Genomic DNA, 22,500 nt, shown 5'->3' with positions numbered 1-22,500 from the left:
TGGCGCTTCAGTAGCCAAACTTCAGCCTGATTTTTATTTCAAGATCAACAGCAAATCCTTAAACATGGTTGAGGGGTAATAGACGATTATTTACTTTAAACACAACTAATGTTTCGGATTTTACTTGAAAACAAAGCCCTTCGCAACTAATGTTTTAAAAAAAGTAACAACAAAGATCTACCTGAGTGTGAGTGAGAGACCAACAGACAGAGCGGTATTATAGCTGATGGAGCAGGAGGAGGACGCCAAAGAGAGAGAGAGAGAGAGAGAGAGAGAGAGAGAGAGAGAGAGAGAGAGAGAGAGAGAGAGAGAGAGAGAGAGAGAGAGAGAGAGAGAGAGAGAGAGAGAGAGAGAGAGAGAGAGAGAGAGAGAGAGAGAAGAGAGAGAGAGAGAGAGACGGAGAGAGAGAGAGAGAGAGAAAGGAGGAGAGAGAGAGAGAGAGAGAGAAAGTGAGAGAGAGAGAGAGAGAGAGGAAAGTGAGAAGAGAGGAGAGAGAGAGTGAGGAGAGAGATGAGAGAGATAAGAGAGGAGAGAGAGAGAGAAGAAAGTGAGAGAGAGAGAGAGAGAGAGAGAGAGAGAGAGAGAGAGAGAGAGAGAGAGAGAGAGAGAGAGAGAAAGAGAGAGAGAGATGGAAAGAAAACGTGAGAGATGGAAAGAGAAAGTGAGAGCGAGAGAGAGAGAGAGAGAGAGAGAGAAAGTGAGAGAGAGGAGAAGGAAAGTGAGAGAGAGGAGAAGGAAAGTGAGAGAGAGATGGAAAGAAAAAGTGAGAGATGGAAAGAGAAAGTGAAAGAGAAAGTGAGAGCGAGAGCGAGAGAAAGTGAGAGAGAGATGGAAAGAAAAAAGTGAGAGATGGAAAGAGAAAGTGAGAGCGAGAGAGAGAGAGAGAGAGAGAGAGAGAGAGAGAGAGAGAGAGAGAGAGAGAGAGAGAGAGAGAGAGAGAGAGAGTAATGGCATCGGCCACGAAAGCGTCATCCATCAAGCACAGGCGCCCTCGTAACGATTCAATAAATAAAAAATAATAGATAATTCACATCACTGAGGCGAGATTTATGTCCCGAGATCTCAAGAGGCGCAAGTGGGACCGAAGCTGAAACGAGACAAGTGCACGCACCTTCGGAAGTCGTGGGAAAGTGTGCAGAAAATCCTCAAGCTCCAAAGGAATATAAATACAGAGGTACAAATAAACAAACGAATGAAGCAACATACAAATACATGTCCATTTAGAAATATATACATGAAATGCGAGCGACGAAGACAATTGGCGGTTTATTAAACACAAAACCGAGTGACACCTAACAGACAATTATGAGCCACACCCAAGAGACAGGTGCGTGACCACTTCCCGACTGTTTTGTAAACCGAAGTGTTTTGTAGACAAACGAGTGAAGTGACGTATAATAAACCGGTGTAATGACGCGTAACAGACAAGTGATTGACGTACAGCAGACAGGTAAGTGTCGCACTAATGACCTTGCCAGTCAACAAGGCAAGTGATTATGCTCCTCCTTCCCGGCAATCCCCCCCTAAAAGAACCTCGTAGAAGCCAAGCCTTCAATTGAAACGATCCTGAGAAAAATATGAAAAAATCAAGGAAAAAGACTTCGACACAGACACACATGCATACCTTATTTACTGTAAATACACACAAACTCATTTCTATATTTACATAAGGGAGTGGTGGTGGAAGGGAGAAAGGAGAAGGGGAGGAAGAAGGGGACGGGGGAAGGAGGGCGGGAGGGAGGAAGGGAGGGGAGAGAGATAAGGAGATAGAGAGGGAGAGGGAGGGGTAGGGGGAGGGAGAGGGAGGGAGGGAGGGAGAGAGACAGAGAGAGAGAGAGAGAGAGAGAGAGAGAGAGAGAGAGAGAGAGAGAGAGAGAGAGAGAGAGAGAGAGAGAGAGAGAGAGAGAGAGAGAGGGGGAGAGAGAGAGAGAAAGAGAGATAGAGAAAGAGAAAGAGAGATAGAGAAAGAGAGAGAGAGAAAGAGAGAGAGAGAGAGAGAGAGAGAGAGAGAGAGAGAGAGAGAGAGAGAGAGAGAGAGAGAGAGAGAGAGAGAGAGAGAGAGAGAGAGAGAGAGAGAGAGAGAGAGAGAGAGACGAAATGACGAGACGCATCCATGCAATCTGCTAATGAACTCTTAATGACGGGTTTATAAAAAAAAAATCACTCGCTTCTGTCTGTTTGGCCTTTAAATGATTTGCAAATAGCTGCTCCAGATTAAAAGCTCTTTTTACTCCCAAATTTTTATCAATAATAATTATATCCAGTGATGATTATAAAAATAATATTATGACATTATCTTTAATATTAACATATAAAAAATATGAGGGGGAAGGGGGGGGGAGGGAGATTGACGGAGAGGGAGAGGGAGAGAGGAAGGTAGGGAGGGAGAGAGAGGAAGGGAGGTAAGAAGAGAGAAGGGGAAGGGAGGGAGGGAAGAAAAGAGAGAGAGAGAGAGAGAGAGAGAGAGAGAGAGAGAGAGAGAGAGAGAGAGAGAGAGAGAGAGAGAGAGAGAGAGAGAGAGAGAGAGAAAGGGAAAGGGAGGGAGAGAGAGTGAGAGAGAGAAAGAGAGAGGACTTGCATGAATTCCCGAGCATAAGCCGTAAAGGAATTTGGTCTTTAAAACTTGCCAAAGAAAAAGGCCGAACCTATAAAGCGGAAAAGAAAGAAAAAAACTGACGTATTATAGATGTGATTAAGTAGGGAGAAGAGAAGAGAAAGACGAATGGAAGGATAAATGAGGTAGGAATAAGGAGAAGGGGAAGAGGGGGAAGAATAAGAAGGGGAGGAGGGGAAGGAGTAAGAGGAAAGGGAGGAAGGAGGAGGAGAGGGAGGAGTAAGAGGAGGAGGAGGAAAAGAGGAGGAGGGGGAGGAATAAGAGGAAGAGGGAGAGGAATAAGAGGAAGAGGGGGAGAAAGAAGTAAGAGAAGGAGGGGGAGGAGTAAGAGAAGGAGGGGGAGGAGTAAGAGAAGGAGGGGGAAGAGTAAGAGGAGGAGAGGGAGGAGTAAGAGGAGGAGGAGGAGGGGGAGGAGTAAGAGGAGGAGGAGGAGGAGGAGGAGGAGGAGGAGGAGGAGGAGGAGGAGGAGGGGGAGGAGTAAGAGGAGGAGGAAGAGTAGGAGTATGAGGAGGAGGGGGAGGAGTAAGAGGAGGAGTAAGAGTAGGAGTATGAGGTGGAGGGGGAGGAGTAAGGAGGAGGAGTAAGAGGAGGAGGGGGAGGAGTAAGAGGAGGAAGACAAGGACTGTTGGCTAAATCGAATAGGGTTAATTAATGTCAGTGCTGGAGCCATTAATAGTAAGCGACAATAGTTATGAATAAGAAAATAATAATATGAATGACGTAAGCATCCATAATTCATCAAACAAAAACTATCACTTAAGCAACACAATTAATAAACAAGAGTGAGAGCAAAGTAGAGAGAAGAAAAGTTCATGGTCAAAAACAAAACTTTTTTGGGAACAGTTTATATAATTTCATAATTCATTCACTTCTTTTGAAACGAAACCACAGTTTAAGCCCAGGGCCAAAACATAATTTCTTTTATGCAGATTATAATATTAATTTATCAATATCTCTTGACACGAAACCAAAGTGACCCTTCCCCCCCAAAAACAAAAATAATAAATAAATAAATAAATAAATAAAAATAAACAGAAGCTTGAATTCGGCACAAAAAGCGTGTGTTTGGGTTCTCTGTCATTATCTTCACATCATAAATCTGGCCAGTGTTACCACAAGCTGTCCAGCAATTCCCAGTTTCAGACAAGCAGGCAGTGTAACCGGGGAGAAAGGAAAGGGACACGGAAGTATGCATGCGGGCAAGGGGATGGGGGGTAGGGCAGGTATGTACCATCATGTCTCACAGGTAGGACAGTGGACAGGAAACATATTTACGTAGTCTGTAACTTTGGGCCCAAATGGAATCCTTCAGAAAATTGGACACCGTATCCCGCATTAAGATTAGAGATGATAGTGAGGCAATATAAATATGAATATAAATAAATATATGAATATATGAATACAGAAAGCCAGACAGACACGAGTAAGAGGTCATCACAAATATAATCACTTCAAACATCTTTTTTTTAAACTGGCATTCTTTCTTTGTCATTTTCCAGAATTTTCCTATTAAATCATATTCTTAAAAATCTTCATTCTCTGAAGGTGATTACATGATTTCAATTGAATTCGCATCAAGTCAATGTCGACATCGTTTTTATCTTAATAGCTAATGAAAAAGAGAAAATGCCGTAAGTGTCAAAAATAAAAACTGTAGGATAGACAAACAAAGACAGACGATAGGAAGGGAGAGCTGGCAACGTCAGCAACAAATCCGTCTCGAGACCGCAAATGTCACTGAATGCTGTTGATCCGACCGAGGCAATGGCCGTTATGAGTGTGTATAACTGTGTATAGATCAATGTAATAGACATTATATAATGTATAAAATATATATAATGTACAAAAGATCTATAATATTAAGAGAGAGCGGGAGAGGGAGAAGGAGAGGAAAGGAGGGAGAGAGAGGGAAGGAGAGAGAGGGAGAGATGGAGGGAGAGAGGGAGGGAGAGGGAGAGGGAGGGAGGAGAGAGGAGAGGAGAGGAGAGAGAGAGAGAGAGAAAGAGAGAGCGAGAGAGAAAGAGAAATAGAGCGAGAGAGCGAGAGAGAAAGAGAAAGAGAGAGCGAGAGCGAGAGCGAGAGCGAGAGAGAGAGAGAGAGAGAGAGAGAGAGAGAGAGAGAGAGAGAGAGAGAGAGAGAGAGAGAGAGAGAGAGAGAGAGAGAGAGAGAGAGAGAGAGAGAGAGGAGAGAGAGAGAGAGAGAGAGAGAGAGAGAGAGAGAGAGAGAGAGAGAGAGAGAGAGAGAGAGAGAGAGAGAGAGAGAGAGAGAGAGAGAGAGAGAGAGAGAGAAATGCCAGTGCGCTGCCTTCACTACCATTATAAATACGGTAAATCCACCCAAAAGCCATAACTCTCAGCCAGGGAACGTATGAGGACGCGGTCATGGCGGAGTTGTCTGCTTTTCTTTATTCCTTTCTATTTCTCGCTCGTCCCATTATCCCTCTTTCTTCGGTTGTATTCTTTTCCATCAATATATATCTTCGACGCCTGTCATTCCTCGGTTCCGCTTTCCTTTCTAATTTTCCCTTATCCTGTGTCTCAGTCCACTGCTTCCTTACATTTTTTTCCACGTGGAATTTTCCTTGCCTCCCCCTTCCTTTTCCTTCCTTTCTTCATTTTTACCGTTACCATTGCCTTTCCTTATCCTTCTTTTTTATCCACATATTTGTCGTTACACATGTTCTCGTCCTCCCCCTCATAATCACTCCTCCCCCTCTACATGCCACCTGCAAGGTGAAAGAAGGAGAGCAATTTAGGTTCGCTTCTATTTATTACTGCTCTCAAATCTCTCCTTCTCTCCCCTTTCCCCTCTCTCTTTTACCTTTTTTAGTGTCTCTTCTTCACCCTCTTCTCTAACCTCCTCCTCCCCGTCTCTTCTTTTCCCTCCTTCTCCTTGCCTTCCCTTTTTCCTTTTTCCTCCTCCTTCCCTCTTTCCTCCCGCCTCCACTCTTACCTCCCTTCTTCTCTTCTCTCCTCCTCCTTCTCCTCTCACCTCCCCCTTCCCTCCCTCTCCTCGTGCCTCCCCCTTAAACCCCTTCCTTCTGCACGGCCGCTGTCTTGAGCACTATCATATGTCTCGTCAATTACAGCATTCCACTCCGAGCACTGCCGTCCTTACCGCCAGCAGGAGAAGACGACACCTGCTATTGCGCCCGCCACTGCTTCGCCGCCGCTTCAATCCCCGTCGGTGCTTCAGTGCCTCGACTACCAACGTTGTTCCACCGGTTTAAACGTTCCAGCGGTTACGTTCCTGAACAAGAAAATTCCTGTCCACCTCGCGGCTATATCTCAAACTACAATGACTTTTCGCGCCTCTCTAATATATCCATCTTATTTCTAAATGCAGAGGGAGACGTGGGTGGCAGTGGAAGAGGCAGGAAGCGGTTGATGTGGCCGCAGCAATGGAAGTGGGAATGGAGCTACTTGGAGTGGGACAAATTGCGATGGAGACCGGCCGGTGGGGAGGTGTATGGGACGACTGCTCCTTTAATTATACTTTCTAAAATCTTGTTTACTTTTATCTTCTGGAAGGGAGAGGGGAAGAGGGGGGAGAGATAAAAAGAGGAGAGAGAGAGAGAGAGAGAGAGAGAGAGAGAGAGAGAGAGAGAGAGAGAGAGAGAGAGAGAGAGAGAGAGAGAGAGAGAGAGAGAGAGGGGGGGGGCAGGGAGGAAGGGAGAAGGAAGAGGAGAGAGGGAGGAAGGGGGAGAGATGAGAGAGAGGGAGGAGAGAGGGAGAGGGGAGGGGGAGAGGAAGGAGGAAGAGAAGAGGGGAGAGGAAGAGAAGGAGAATGAGAGAGAGAGAGAGAGAGGAGAGAGAGGGGGGGAGGGAGGAGAGGGGGGAGAGGAGAAGAGAGGAGAGGGAGAGAGGGAGAGGAGGAGAGAGGGAGAGAGAGGATGAGGGGGAAAGAGGGAGAGGGAGAGGGGGGAAGGAAGGAAGAGAGAGAGGAAGAGAGAGAGAGAGAGAGAGAGAGAGAGAGAGAGAGAGAGAGAGAGAGAATCGCTCTTACACCCACACACCCGTCTCCCTCCTCTGGCACCATGGCCAATTATGTGCAGGCACCAAGCACACCACACGCCCATTCCCTCCCCCTCCCCCCTCCTCCTCCTCTCGCTGACTGGCAACAAAGCGTTCAAAGATGAGGACGCAGAGGCAGTATCAAATCGCGGACGCCACTTAATAGGTGGAGGTGGCGACCTAACCAACACATTATGTCAGCTGTTCACTGACTCACCATTTACCCTTTCAGTAGGTCACGGTTAACTAACTCTTCATTTACTTTTCATCAGCCTCGGCAGGAATATGGTAGAGGGTCTTCATCATAACACTTAACCTGTTAGTCTAAGGAAATCGTAATATCACGAGGGAGGAGAGGGACTCGAAGCAAGAGTAGGAGAGAAACAAAAGCTAAGCAAGTAGAGCGAGAAGCTTGAGGCAGGTCAAGCAATTTTCTCGCTCAACGATAAGATAATGTACATGTGCGCGCCCACGAGTGTGTTAAAACAGAGAGGGGGAGGGAGAGAGAAATGGAGGGAGGGTGGGAGGGAAAGTGGGATGGAGGGAAGGATGGGAAGGGCAATGGAGAAAGAAGGAAAGAAAGAGAGGGGGGGGAGATGGAGGGAGGGAGGGAGGGAGAGAGAGAGAAAAGTGAGAAAGAGAGAAAGTGAGAAAGAGAGAAAGAAAGAGAGAGAGCCATTATGAATCTGACCATTCATTCCTATCGCTACGAGATTATCGAATCACACTCAAAAAAAACAATATTAATAATAATAATAAAAATAATCACGTCTCGCCAACAAAGTACGCGTTGCAAGGGCCCTTTCACGAACGAGATTTCTCCTGGCTAAGCAAACTGTCACGTGAAATGGAGGTGATGGGAGGAGAAGATGGAGAAAACGATGACAGAGAATGGCAGCAAATGAGAGACATGAAAGGAATTGATGCTAAGGGAGTCTGTGGTGGGGGGGGAAGGGGGGAGGGACGAAGGAGGTCGAGTCAAAGATGGAGGGGATAATGATGGAGCTCAGGACGCCATTTTCTATTCGGACGACTTACGGTGTAGCTCTCTGGATCAGGGGGGGGAGAGGCGAGGAGGCATGGGAAGGGAGGGGAGGGGGGTGGGGGATAGAAAAGGAGGATAAGAAGCTAGACACACATCGAAAGGGAAGGGAGGAGCATCAATTGGAAGAGAAGGAGGAAGACGAGAGCGGAAAAAATAAACGGAATATAGAATGTAAAAGGCAATGAGATCAAGTAGGATTGAGAGATTAAGGAGGGAGAGGGAGAGGGAGAGGGGGGGAGAGAGAGAGAGAGAGAGAGAGAGAGAGAGAGAGAGAGAGAGAGAGAGAGAGAGAGAGAGAGAGAGAGAGAGAGAGAGAGAGAGAGAGAGAGAGAGAGAGAGAGAGAGATCGCAATACATACTGGAGGAAAACAACTAAATCAAGTGGACACACGGCTCGACCTCTCACCCTCACCATCCCGAGTGCCAAAGCGAATAAAAGAACATTCGCTCTACGATGCCGGACACGCTATGCTGGCTCAGGCGCATAATCTACAAGTGTGAGCGTATGGCCTTGTCAAGGCATACGGACTACACCGGGCTTTACTTACCGCAGACAACAAACGCGTAAAAAAAAAGCGAACAGACATGCAGAAAATAAGTTTATTACCAGGCAGAGATGGAAGGTGGAGAGAAAACGAGGGAGAGAAGAAAACATGAGGGAGTGAGGAATGGAGAAGAGTGGGAGGTACGGAAAGAGGAAGGAAGCGGGAAGGAGGAAGGGAAAAGAGGAAATGAGTGAGAGCAGGAGAGAAACGTTAAGAGAGGAGTGAGAGCAGGAGAGAAACGGTAAAAGAAGTTGGAAAGGGAGAGAAACAGGGAGAAGGGGAGCAGCATCCATTAGCTTCGACCACCTCAGTATTTCCCGGCCCTCAATACTCTACCTTCCTCCCTCACACCCTTCCTCCTCATGATATCTCGCATCTCTTAATTGCATCTCACCCGCCCTTTCTACCTTCCTTCCTGCCTTCCCGCCCCCTCCTCGTTAAAACTGCACATTGTTATATCTTTCATATTTCCTCGCCAGTCACCTCTCCCTGTTTTTCTTTCTTTCTTCTAGTTCGCAAATCTGTTCAGAAAAAAAGTTGAAACTGGGGCTGCCAGTCGAACAAAATCCGGAATATTTTATGCTTAAGCACAGTATTCACCGACTTTCTCAAACACAAAATGATAAAACAATGCGAGCCAAAGTAACAAAAGAACATCAAACATCTGCAAATACATGTCAAAAAGTTAGAGAGAGCAATGGAAAATTCCCTTTCCTTCCACCGGCTGCACGAAATGAAGAAATTCAAAGGAAACTCGTTGCATTTCTTTTTTTTTTTAATAATGCGCAACGAGGTCGCGCATTTAACGTCATTCCTTTAATGTCGCCATCCTCACCATAATGATCCACAATAAGGGAAATAATCGAGTGTCGGCAGAGCGAATGCTGCGATTGCAATATTTCTCGGACTTGCAAACGTCACAATTTCAAAATCTCTCGATATACAAGGAACAAGCGTTGCACAGATATTTGTTTCCCCGTGTCATTACGCAAGCCAGGTATGGGTAACTTCTGTAGCTTCTTCATACTGAGATGTAAACTTTTGTCTCGGTATACTCATATCCCTTAGTCATGGTTAAAATCGTATCTATCATTACTCCTTATCTTGTCAGAACAAGCGATAAGGAACGGATCGCAAGTTGAGAGAAGCCTCAAAATTCTTCCCTCAAAAGCCTCATGCAGGATCCTTTGAGTCTGACTTATGACTGACACGCGAAGGCTACGTGATTGAGGCAGACATAGCGTGGAGCTTGTATATTCCTTCATAAAAGAAATATATACTTTTTCAGATTGTCCTATTTTTATCTCTATTATATCCTCCCTCGTCTTATATCCACGCTCTTATCCCCCTCCTCCTCTGCCTCAGTTTCTCTCAGCTTTATACCTTTTGCGTGTGATTTTTCCCCTTTCCTCCCTCTTCATTTTTATCAGTCTCCCATCTCTCCTGAACCCACCCACCCACTCACGCACCAAACCGCCCGCGCATCCCTCCTCCCCCCCCTCCTCATCTATCTCCCGTTAACTCCATCTCCTATTTCTTGAACCGTAACTACTTTTATCCAACCCCCTCTTTTACTCATACCTCCCCCTCCCTTCCCCTCCCCAGCAACAAAACCTATCCATACCTGCACACAATCGCTCTTGACAGGCAGGCGGCACTGAGTGTAGTGGTGCCAAGTGTCGGCGTTGCTGGTGCCGTCGGGGCCGCCCGCCTCAAGGGGAATGCAGGCAGTTTGTTCTATACGCCACACGACAAAGTGCTCCTCTCTCACCCCTCACCCCCCTCCTTTTTATATCCTCTTCTATCAGGAGATAATCACTTACCATCTACCAACTCTCCCTTCTTTATCTTCAAAGAGAAACGCAAACTTTATCCTTACCTTCCATGCCTTTTTCCTACCAAGGAATTGAATAACCACGTCTCCCCTTCGCTATGAATGGCACATGACATAACCTTCTTCCACTTCCCGGGAAGAATGTTTCATCAATCATTTCACTATCCCCGGCAGAAATATCCATCGCATTCCTTTCCTTTCCAATCATTTTCCTCTAATGCGGCCTTCTCTGTCATCTCAAGGAGAAATACTCCGGTGACATGCTTTAATTTCAATCAATATGCTTCCGATAAAAGGGGATTATCCGATTAGCTTTTCCCTTCGCAATTCCCCCGCAAAAACATGAACACTGTGCGAAACACTTTCCTTGACAACACCAGATATACAGTATTTTTTCAACCAAGATACGGCGTTCTTCGGGTATTTATTTGGATAATTTTGAAATAAGACAAATCATATGGAAAAAAACACGCACACAATAATATGAGCGAAAGAAAAGGCAGGCATCAAATGATAGGAAGATTGTCTATTTTCCTGCATGCCTGCCTCTGTTTGCCCACGAGAGCGCATGGCTGCCTGCTGCCTGCTGCCTCGCTCCCTGCCTGCTTGCCCACCTACCTGCCTGATTACTTATCTGTTCGTCTTCCTACTCCTTCAGGAACTCTTTAGATCAAAACAGCAATCATTGAACCTCATCACAAATTATTGCCATTATTAATATTACTATCGTCATCATCATTATCATTATTATTATTGTTATCATTATTACTACTATTATTATCATCTTCATCACGACATACTTTATCATCATTATTATCAATAAAATAATGAATAAGAAAAGAAAAGGATGTCTAATAATACAATTATAACTCCTTCCTCCTCTCCCTCCTCCTTCTTCCTCCTATTTTTCCTACTCCTCACCAAGAAAACCTCCTCGTGGTGCCTCACCTCAAAGATGTAAAAGTAAGACTTTGGGATGATAACTTTCTTCTTCTCTCCCATCATCTTCCCGCTCTTCCCTCTACCCTTCTCTCTTCCTCTCATCTCCTCCTTTCAGCCTCTTCCCTCATCTCTCCTTACACCTCTCCTCTCCTCTCCCTTCCCCTTCTCTTCCCTCATCTTTCATATCCTCTCTTCTCCCTTTCCCTCATCTCATTTCACTCTCCTCTTATCCCCTCTCCCTTCCTCCCTTTTTCGCTCATCTCTCCTCTCCTCCACTCATTTCTCCTCACACTATCCCTCATAACGCCCCCCTCCCATGATCGCTCCCATAACTCTCTGCCAAGGCGATCTCGACGGGGGGCAGAGGGAGGCAGAGAGCTCAGTGAAGAGAAAGAAAAGAGAGGAGAAAGGTAGAAGGAGAGAGAAGAAGACGGCGAAGTGCGAGAGATTATCGGAAATAAGAGATAGGAGGGGCGAAAGGAGGGAGCAAACATGCTGTGTGTACAGGGGGAAGGAAGGAAAGGTGAGAGGGAGGAAGGGAGGGAGTGAATAACAGAAAAAGAGAAAAAGAGAAAAAGAGAAAGAGAGGGAGATAGATAGAGGAAGAAATAAAAAGAAATAGAAATACAGAGAAAAAAGAAAAAGAGAAAGAAATTGAGAGAGAAAAATAAATAAAGAAGAGGATCGAGAGAGAAAAGGGAGAAATAGAGAAAGATAAAAAGATTGAAAGAAGAGAAAGAGAAGAAAAGAAAAATGAGGGTACAGCTGGAAAGAGGTAATGGATCTTCCTGCACGTTCAATTATCTTTACTTTCATTCCCATTAACGTTCTACTATTATTCGCCCCACTCACAAACGGAAACCAAAGGAATTAAAAAAAAAAATCAACCTGAAAGCAAAGACAAAAACACTGTCGCCATGTTGCAGGTCGCAGCATGCATCGAAACTACGAGAATAAAAATCCCCAACATTGACGGTCAATTGCCGACTCATGATACCGTTGGCTTCATCACATTAAGGAAACTTCATTTGAAAAAGGTCCTTTCCTAGAATCTTTTCTTCATTTCTTTTCGCTTAATCTTGCCTTTGTTTGTACTGTTTCTGTTTCTCTCTTCGTGTCTCTTGGTTCCATCTTTTGTATTTGTTCTCTTCCCTTTCCTTTGTTTTTGTTTTGGATTCTCTCCCTCAGCATTTCTCTAGTTTTCTATCATTCTTTTAATTTTTTGCTTCGTCTATTCTCCTCCTACGTCCTCCATATTCATTTTCTGCTCTTATCACTCATTCTTCTTTTGTTCCCTTCAACCCCTTTTCGTCTCTTCTCGCCACACTTCTTCTTTATATAACACGTCCTCTTTCAATACTCATGCTCCTACTTAACCACCATCCTCGTTGTCATCATGGTCATCATCACCATCGTCACCGTCACCATCCTCATTGTTATCATCATCGTCATCGTCATCATTATCATCATCCTCACCGTATAGTCGTCGTCGTCGTCGTCGTCGTCGTCATCATCATCATCATCATCATCGTCATTCTCCTCCTCGTCACCACCATCGTGCACGGACGCATCACCAACATCCCAGCACCTTTCACCGTTTCATTATTTCCACCTTCGCCTCGTCTACTTCCTCTCCCGGTTCTGTTCGTCCTCTCGTGCTCTTCATCTTTCTCTTTAATGCAAGCACGCCGAGCTTCGTGGGGGGTGGGGGGGTTGGGGTAGGGGAGGTCGGCGTCTGGGGGGAGGGGGGCAATGGAGACGGGAAAAGGGAGGGGGGAGGAAGGGGTGAGGACGAAAGCCTCCTCCTGAGTCGGTTATTAATTATTCAAGACAAGAAGAGGTTGCAAAGGAACTTGGCAGTGAACTCTCGTTAAGTTGTGTTGTGATAGAGAGGGCGAGGGAGAGCGAGCGAGCGAGTAGGGAGGGGGAGGGGGAAGGGGGTGGTAGAAAGGCAAGGAAGAGAAAGAGGAGGACAGGAAGAAAAGTGGATTAGGACAGAGGGGAAGAAAAATAGGGGGGGGGGGGAGCAAGAGCAGAAGACAGAAATAAAAAAGGAAGAGAATAATGATGATGAGGAGAGTAAAGAAAAGTTCCAAAATAAAATGGGGACTAAACGATGCAAAAACATGAGATCAAAGAATATGGATAAGAACAAGGAAATCGTACGAGACACATCGCTTAAGGAGACTAGAAACTGGGAATAGAGGAAAAGCAAGAACACGAGAAATATAAAAGTAAAAATAAGTAACTTAGTAAAAAAAGTAAACATTCAACGGCAAAGGAAGAAACAAAGGGGGGGGATCAGCACAAGTGAAATAGGAGGAAGATGCAGCCTAAAATAAACCTCCCCCTCCCCCCCTCCCCCCAGGCCTTCCCTGAGTGCATTCACCTGAAAGTCGCCTCATTCAAACCCTAATTAGGATGCAAAGCGGCGTCCTTTGAGAGTCATTTTGAAGTCATTAGGCCTATTTTGAGGGTGGGTGGGTTGAGATGACGGGGTTGGGGGTAGGGAGATGAAGGGGTGGGGGAGACGTCTGGGAGAAGGGATGGTGGGAAAGGGACTGAAGTTTTTATTGCTTCAGTGAGAAATAGGGTAGGGGTAGGAAGAACACTACGCTAGGGGTGTAAAGGGACGGAGACACTCTTAGTAAAGGAGGGAGGGTAAAAGAAAAAATAAAACGGACAAAAGAGAAGAATGAAAAAGATGAGAAGATCGAAAAATGAGATTAGAGAGAAGAGAGAAAAAAAGGAAAGTACAGTAAAATGAAAAGAGGTCAAAGATCCTGGGCGAAAGAGTGGGAGTTGGAAAAAAAGGTCTCGGTTACAACACAGCGTTATAAAAGCCAGAGAGAAAATATCCCGTTTCATTTTTCCCTCTCCACATACGGTTTAAACAGATTTTAAAGAAAGCACAAACAATTACTTACGAGTCGTACTCAGCGTCTGCATACGTGCGTGAAATCAAAATATTGCCTAAAATGCCGCTCACGCCCGACAATTAGTTCCAAGATTTAGTGCCAATGTTTCTTTCGTTATCTAAAATTTACCACTAAAAATCATTCCCTTCTAAAACTTTAAATCATGATTAAGGAATGAATGAAAATACATCCTTTTTCACATCCGGAGAAGTGTTTAGACCCACATACATGCATTCATACATGTGTGCGTGTGCGTGTATACAGACAGGCAGTACGGTAACAGTATATTCAAAACGTTAAAGAAAGACATAGTCATTATAGAATCATGTGGACAGTGAGCAGCATGACAAAGACAGGGACAAAAAAATGCACCTTGAAAACCATTACAATTTCCTATTGCCATGTTCATTACTGTCTTTATGTACCATTATCATTATTACTATTGCTATTATCATCAACATTACTGTCACCATCATTAACATTGTCATCATCCTATCCTTATCATCATTTTTATCACCAATCGTATTATCACTGCCATTATCCTCGTCATCCACCCAAAACAAGCAAGCAAGCAAGCAAAGAACACATCCCCCTTTCCTCCCCCTTCAAAGCCGAGTTCCCTGCCACGCCTCCAAAGCACAGCCCCTTCTCATTAGCATTGGGCTTCACAAAATCCCTCACACCAGCCGCGACATTCCACCCTCTCGCTACTCCGCCAGTCGTCGTTTCCCCTCCGCCCTCGTGAATCACGAGCCAAAAACCTCAGACAAAAAGCATTAGCAAGGACATTAGCGGCTTGTTGTAAATATTACTTTTATTATGGTTGCCTATGTTGTTTTTATGCGCAGCGGATTGATTACTAAACAATCTCACGTTAACAATACCATAATATGTACTCATGTTTCTTTTTTTTTTTTCTTTTTTTTTGTCGTCTTTATTTACCTATCATGAATTCTGAATCCCTGTTTCGCTATGTTACGCGAGTATAATCTATTTCTTATTTCACTGATGACCCAATCGGCTTACTACTAGTAAATCTACCCATTTATATTTTATATCCTCCTCCTTACTCTCTTTCTCTCTCGCTCGTTATCGCTCCTATATCGAGGAAGAGAAAAATAACACGCGGAGGAGGTCAGAGTCAAATAAACAAGAAAAATGGGCCGACCGAATATTTTCTTATGAGAGAGCGAATGATATGAAAAAAGTAAAATACCAAAAGCACAAACTAGAAGCGCATAAGGAAGAAAACAAATGGGTGGAGAGAGGGCGAGGGGAGAACGAGAGGGTGGAAAGGATGAAAAAGGAGAGGGCTAAATTGGGAAAGCCGGTCAGAGGCCTACGGTTCCTTCTTGTATCCATATATATCCCTATGTTTTCATCCCACCATTATCCCTCCATCTCGCTGAATTATCGGAAATTGCACTTCTTCATAAATCACATCTTCTCTCGCCCTTCAAATTCTCCTTTTCTTCTTGTCCCTTTTTCATTCCTCCTCCTTGTTTCTCGATTTCTCCCGATTCTCTCTTTTTCTCCCTCTTCGTTTATCTCTTCCTCTTCCTTTCCCCTCCGTTCGTGTCATTCTCCCCTTTATTCTAGGTTCGTATTTTTGTCCCATTCTTATTTCCTGAATTCGTGTTCACTTCTTCCTCCTCTTTTCTCTCCCCTGTTATTCATATCTTCATTTCCATCTTCCCCTCTTCACTTCCTCCCTTGATCTCCTCCTCCTTATCTTTCCTTTTTTTTCTATGCGTCCCTCCCCTTCTCTTCCTACCTCCCCCACTTTCTTTCCTTTTCTCCTCTACCGTCTGCCTTTCCCTCTTCTCCTATCATCGTCCCTCCTTCCATTAGGGGCCTTCCGTTCCTTTCTCCTCTTCCCTTCTCCCTTCCATTCCTCCTCCCCTTCCTTCCGCCGCTTCCATTCTTCCTTCTACGGGATCTCCTCTTCCATCTCCATTATTACCATTTTCACCTTCGCCACCGCCATCTTTACCAAGAGCCTGAATACGAATTACTGATTTAACTATGTACCTCCACTTGAAACGTACTGTATATCAATATTATTGAAATCCCTTGAAATGAGTTTTTTTCTTCTTCTCTCAGAGTCTGTCTGCATTTACTCGTTTCTCTTTCTCTCTTCCTTTTTTACCGCCTTTCTCTCCCTCTCTCCCCCATCTTTCTCTATTTCATTCTATATATCTTTTCTATCTCTCACTTTTATCCCTTCTTCCTATCAATCATTTCTGTCATCTCTACAATCTCTCCTCCTTTCTCCCTCTTCCCCCCCCCTCCTCTCTCTCTCTCTCTCTCTCTCTCTCTCTCTCTCTCTCTCTTTCTCTCTCTTCCTTCTTTTTCTTCAAGCCGCAACAAGAACAAATCACGATCACAGAACAAGCAATCAAAACTCATCCTCACAAGACATACCTTGACTCACACCCGGATGTTGGGCAAGAAAAGTCAACCTTCATTCCTGTTTGTTTTCCCCTGTAATGCGTGACGTTACTCATGCCCTCGGGAGCAGTCCGACCTTTAGTCTTGCCTGTCATCTGTCAATCCTCATGACAGATGTGGATCATGGACTTCCGAATGACCAGGTAAAATAAAAATGTATATTCTCTAAACGAAGGAATAAAGGAACAAATAAATAAACACTCTGAACGAAGGAATAAAGGAACAAATAAAGAAACAGACAAACCAATGAATAAATAGAAATAAGGTAATCATCCAGGTATTGCCCTTCAATTTGTGTCTGTCTTGAGTCACCCTCGACGTAGGGCACCAGACTAATGAAACGATAATCAGAGGAATAATCTCGTCTAAATGAACCTTTCTCACGCATTCCACGTTCAAGGGCGAAACACAAGCAAAGCTCACCTTCACAAATCGGCTTCCGGGCCAACCAGCCACAAACCTGTGGAAGAAAAAAAAAGAAATTAACTTCATAATCTTTTAGATAATTTTATCACCATAATTTTTTTTTCTGATTACTGATTACTCTTACATGAATACTCTTTCATATGCGCTTTCACTTAAAAAGCACACGTATACAGTAACGTATACAATCATCAGGCTTTGAAAGGTATGAGAGAGGCAGAGGTAGAGAGAGAGAGGGGGAGGTAAGGAGAGAGAGGGAGAGAGAGGGAGAGGAAGAGAGAAGGAGAGGTAGGAGGAGAGAGAGGGAGAGGTTGGGGGAGAGAGAGGGAGAGGTAGGGGGAGAGAGAGGGAGAGGTAGGGGGAGAGAGCAGGAGGAAGAGGTACACCTAAGAAATATATGTATGTGTATATATACATATATATACATATCTATATCATATATATATATATATATATATATATATATATATATATATATATATATCTACACACACACAAACACCCAGATCTTTGAGAAATACCAAAAAAAAAATATCGAAGATAAACGAGGCTCTCTTTATGACGCCCCGTATCCGAGGTGAAGGTGAAGAGCCATTCCTCCGAATGAAAAGGCAGATAAGTCCGGGTCACCCCGAATACTAAAAATAATCTGCCTTGATGAACCGAATCTTTCAAGCTTCTATAATGAATGGCCTTCCGTAAGAGGAGGTAGGGGGGTGTGAGGGAACGGGAAAGAAAAGAATGGTGAGAGGAAGAGGAGAATGGAATAAGGGGAGGAGTGGAGGGGGGAAAAGAGGAAAGGGAGGGGAAAAAGGAAAGCGAAGGAGGGTAAAAGAGGAAAGCGAGGAAAGAGAAGGAGGGGGAGGATGAAAGGAAAGCTGAAGAGGAAAAATAGGAGCTAGAGATAAAGCAAAATAGGAGGAAGGGGGGGTGCGAGGAAGAGGAAGGGGAAAAGGAGGAGCAGCAATTGAAAGAAAAAGAGATATATAGAGAGAAAGAAGAGATGGAGTAGAGAGAAAGTAGGGTGGGAGAAGAGGAGAAAGAGAATGAACAGGGAAGGATGAGAGGAATAGGTACAGGAGGCGCAATGAGTGGACGAGGCGGGAAACCGAAAAGGGGATAATGGAATTGAGGAAGATCTAGTAATAAAAGGGAAAGGGAGATGAGGGGGTAGAGGGAGAGAGAGAGAAATAGGAAGAGGAAGTGAGTGAGGAAGAAAAAATGAAGAGGAGGTAGAGGGAGGAGAAGAAAAGATGAAAGGAATAGTACCATCGAACGTTCAGAAAGGAAAGGAGAGTCAATAAGAGCGTGTGGGGAGTACCAAGAGAAAAGGCCAATCGACAAACAAACTGCAAAGCCATTGGGGAAAACAAGGTTGGCCCAGTATAAACTTATGATATCGAAATTCATGCGTTAAATTCATATATATTCAAATTTCGCGCATAAATTTCATTACATAAACATTTCACGTGTAAAATCTTTGCGATATCGAAATTTCGCTAGGAATCGTTTGCGATATAGAAATTCCACGCATAAATTGCATACCATAAAAATCATTAAGCTTAAATTTCGGCGATGGCTACCGATCCGACGGTAAAAAGCATGAACAGTAGGGCGGGGAGATCACTCTACCACACAGGTGTTCAGTTCCGGTGGCAGATGTTCGGCGCACAGGTAGTCTAATAACACTGCACATCTTCCCAGGCAGCATATCCTCAATATCATTAACAGTGATCATAATTCGCGTTCAGTGTTCCCATCTCGCTGACACCGCCAATTCTGCAACGGAAGCATCTCAGGCCTGATTAGACTCGCGGTGAGAAACATCCGTCATACGGCACTTCGCTCCGAATCCCGGTTACCGTCAACATTATCCCGATTCCTACAGGCAGTCCAATCACCTGCTGGCGTCGAGGAGAATGAGTAAAGCCGGGTACCTTGGATTAAGGGGCCAGGCGCCTCATCGCTCCGACTCATCATGGCTTCAAATTATTTAGATCAACGCGTCCAATATAGAAACCCATCGCTCGTCTGCTCATTACGAGTGGACTTTGCGATAGGAAGGATTATTGGGATACTTGCTGCATATGTGGATACTGGAATTTATATAAAGTTATGATGCCGGGTTGAGTTGAAGCGGCTGGCAGTGCCTTTGATCCGTCTCTAACCTCTGATACGAATGAGGAAAGCCAACGGAAAACGTTTAGAGATCTGGTTATTTGATAAAGGAAAAAGGAAAACACAAAATTGCCGTAACTGCCATGCACTTCCATTGCACTGCTGTTATCGACAGTATCCGATTCAAACACGTATTTGTATTCGGAAAAATGTCAATGCACTGGAGCTATTTTTTAATACCAGTATGCCTAACCCGAGAAAAAATGTAAACAAAATCACGTGTCACGCAATGACGGTAAACAAGACCAGGTGGTTTTATGGTCCAATATAATTTCGTTGCTCTTGATCTCCTATCCTAAACAAGAGGAAAGTGCAACGACAGTAAAACGAAGAGGTAAGAAAAATACAAAACAAAAAGGACACTTTAAAATTCATACATCCCAATAGAGAGACAGACGATACAGATAGATAGAAGGAACGGATGCAACGTCAATACAAAAAATATAGGTTTCCTTATCTATCTATCTATCTATCTATGATTACATAAACTGTCCTCGGCACTAGCCGAGCCATGTTGTGCTTACGATTGTGCTAAACTGTACATGTACTCGCGGAACACTCATCAATATTGTCATGAAATCTGATCGTCATGGGAAGCATGGTGGAAGGTAGACGGCGAGGGCTCATGAAAGGGAACATGAAAGTGCCTCTGGGGTTCATGGCAGAAGCAATCGTTTTTATATCGGGGCCAGGCGGACTACATCGCCTGCATCTGTATGGGGATCGAGCCGAGGGCAGTCATAAAGGCCGACATGCAACCAATAACGTTACTAGGGTTCATGTGGGATCTGACTTGGTTGTCCTTTTTTCTAGAATTAAGGGACTGAATATATTAAGCATCTTAATTTCTAACAGCCATCCGGCAGACTAAATGAAAGAATAAATCAACGGGTACAATGCATACATACATAAATAGCTGGGAAGAAATGGTATTGCCAAGACCTAACATTGAAGATTTTTCTCCCCGTGATTGTATACGTATGTAAATCACTCACATTTAAATGAAAGAACTGATGGCTTATCCTCGACATCCCTTCTTCACTCGTGCCGTTCTCTTCACTTCAGAAAAACTATCAAGTGAGAAGTCAAGAGGTTTATATGGATTGTCAATTACTTCAATGTTGGTCACCCTCCCCATCCTCTTCCCACTCAAACTTAGGAACGTTCTCCCACAATACCACATGCTGTCTTTCCCCCTTTCCTATTTAAACCTCCTCTAACAACCCACTTTCCGCAAGACCCAATACCAACCACATACCCTTCAACCACGCCCTCGCAACCTATTTCCACAACACCTCATACCACATACCCTCTTCCTCTTTCTTATCTAACCAAATCCTCTAACAATCCATTTTCCGCAATAACTCATACCACATACCCTTCACCCCCTCTCGCATACTATTTCCAAAATACCTCCCGTCCAATTTACCTATTTGACGATATTTTTGTTTGTTTGTCGATTTGCTAAATAAAGTGATTAGCGAATTATCACTTTACCGGAAATAACGGCATATTACATGTCATGCTTCTACACCTGTAAATTAAGCCCACTCAATGGCAATCATACATATAACATCAATGCCAAATATATTTCCCCGAATCCTTTCGCATAAATCATGAATTTTGCAACAAAAAAGGGGGGTGGGGGATAGTAGTGAAATGAATATGCCACGATCTCTATCACGCGATATAAATCGATTTAAATTAACGCAAAATAATCATCACTCACATAAACTTCATGCTATGATAATTTACATTGTATTCTATTTTACAGTTAAAGAATTAAAATTTAATTTCGTATTAATCTATCATATATCAATCTACTTTAAGTACAATATATAAAATGGGTTTATGAGAGAGAGAGAGAGAGAGAGAGAGAGGAAGAGAGAGCGGGAGCTAGAGATATAAAGTGTGTGTGAGTGAAAGTAAGAGAGTGAGTGAGTGAGTGAATGCGTGAATGTCTGTGCGAATGTGCGAGTTTCTACTGCCAAGACCGATGTAATTCTAACGAGCAGATTCTGCGAGGAAAAATCTTGAACTAATCCTACAAAAACAACCTCAGGGCAACTTAACAGAAACTCTCTCTCACTGAAGTTGCTCGTCTTTCCCAAGGAAATTCCAAGTTTAGGCCTCCGACAAGACAATACGGAACTCGCGAAAAAGTAAATACGAATCTAGGGTGCCCCTTCCAAAGTGTTCAGGTAATTTTTTTTTCTTTTTTACTTTGGTCCTTGTTGACTTTAGTTTCATTCAAAAATCTGTTATAGCTTTTTCTTTACTTCAAATCAATTCATTATTCATTTCATTAAATTTTCCATAAGAATAAGATTTTACTGTTCAATGTCGAACTAATAACTATAGCTCAACGAAGTAATACATTTCCACGCGCGTACATGTCGACATTGGAAACATATCACAAAAACGCAAAATATATTAATTTCTACAGTCTTGGTGATCTTAATTAAGTATAAATTAACATGTACAACATTTACAACTCGGATGTAAAATATTCATATCTTAAATCTCAAGATGCAACAGCCCCTGTATTTCTGATGGCTCATGAATGTAAAATATTCACATCCTAATTTGAAGGTGACGTGTAGCGAAAAATCTTACATGTGTCTTCATTAACCAGCCAATAGGTACAGGAGTAAAACACAGGTAGAGTGGCGGGATAACGCGTGTCATAGGAACCCCCCCACCCCCATCCTCTCCTGTCGGTATGGCGAGCTTTGAGCTTGTTGTCATTTAGAAGGGAGACACCGAGAGTGAGTGATCGGCTGCTATGTCGCGGGTACAGGCACTTGTCCAACATTCGCCACCGCCCGTCCCTCCGCGGCCGCAAGCCAGCCCGCCCACCCACCCTCTCTCTCCTTCCCTCCCTCCCTCCCTCGGGCGCCCTGACCTGAAACCCCACCCCTCCGGGAGAAAGGGGAAACGGTAAAGTGAAGGGGAAAATGGAGGGCAAACAGAGAGGGGAAATGCCAAACAGAGGGAAAGAGAATGAGAACTAAAAAAAATTACCTGATATTGAATGGAGAACTAGGGAAGAGCTGGGTGTTCAAGAGAGCAATGCGAGTCAAGAATTTTGGGAAATAGACTGCAGAACGAATAAAGGAAACATATGAAACCGAAATCATTCCGACACAATGAAAAGTCCGACATATCAAAATGACACAAGAAATCTTGCTGAAAATCTTTTCCATCATTTTATCTACCCAATAATATTTCCCGTTTTTAGAAGAAACCAAAAGAGAGAGAGGAAAAAAAAACGCGCTGGAACAAAAAAAAAAAAAAAGGCCGCGTTTCTAGTCTTCCATCCACGAATATGAAGTGGCAGTCTGAAATGTCCGAAAAACGGTCACTATATCCCTTATTTCTTAGGTCGTAGGTAAGTCAGAGCTTTACCAACCACAGATCTGTGTTGCAAAAATATGAATGCTTAAAATAATCATTCCCACCAGGCTCTCACTGGTAAAATAATAAATCATGAAATATTCATGGTTCATAAAGACATTCTTAAATGATATAAAACAG

Source organism: Penaeus japonicus, unplaced genomic scaffold (genome assembly GCF_977035675.1).
Source record: "Penaeus japonicus unplaced genomic scaffold, GWHDUDI00000001_assembly GWHDUDI00000033, whole genome shotgun sequence".
Classification (NCBI taxonomy): Eukaryota; Metazoa; Arthropoda; class Malacostraca; order Decapoda; family Penaeidae; genus Penaeus; species Penaeus japonicus.
This window is presented reverse-complemented; position numbering follows the sequence as displayed.